The following is a 750-nucleotide window of genomic DNA, read 5'->3' as shown; positions in this document are numbered from 1 at the left end:
TTTGCATTTACACCTGCTTCAAGTTCAAGATGCGAGCACCTTTTTTGTTTTGCTGTTGGTGTCTTGCTTTCACAAATCACGTGGTTTGCATATCAAATGGACAATCTTTAACAACCATATGCCTCCACTAGCAAATTATGGAGAATCAAACGGTCTATCAGCAAGTAGCCTCCATTAATTTTCTTTCTTGACACAAGTAGCCTCCACCTACTTAACTAGTTTGGTTCAGTCTCCAACACTTAGGTTACACCAACATTTTATTTTCAAGAAAAACTTCTAATCTTTTCATCAAACATCATAGTGGTACAAAAAACACCAACGAAAAAAAAGTACATCAATGCCAGTAGACCACTTAACGACGATTACAAGCATTGGAGCAAGCCAAAGGCGCCATCGCCCCTCCTTCACTGGAGCGGGGCAAACCTTATTGTAGTGATTAGACAGAAACTCATCTTGCTAAGTCTTCAAAGTACCAGCGCACCAGAACAACAACCGTTCTCAATGTAGATTGACAGGGTCCAATCTGTACATACACGAACACAGATGAACGAAGACCGGATCCACCAAAAACAAACACCAACTGAATCCCGTGAGATTCGTCAAAGACATACCTCCACACGCACTCCGATGACGCGAGACACACAGCTAGGGCAAGGGTTAGGCGGGGAGAACATTATTCTACTTTTGACACAAGCCATAATCAAACTCAAAATAACATCTAAAAACAAGAAGAAGCCCCTCCCCCGCCCT

Source organism: Triticum dicoccoides, chromosome 5B (assembly GCF_002162155.2).
Source record: "Triticum dicoccoides isolate Atlit2015 ecotype Zavitan chromosome 5B, WEW_v2.0, whole genome shotgun sequence".
Taxonomy (NCBI): Eukaryota; Viridiplantae; Streptophyta; class Magnoliopsida; order Poales; family Poaceae; genus Triticum; species Triticum dicoccoides.
Note: the sequence above shows the minus strand (reverse complement) of the source record.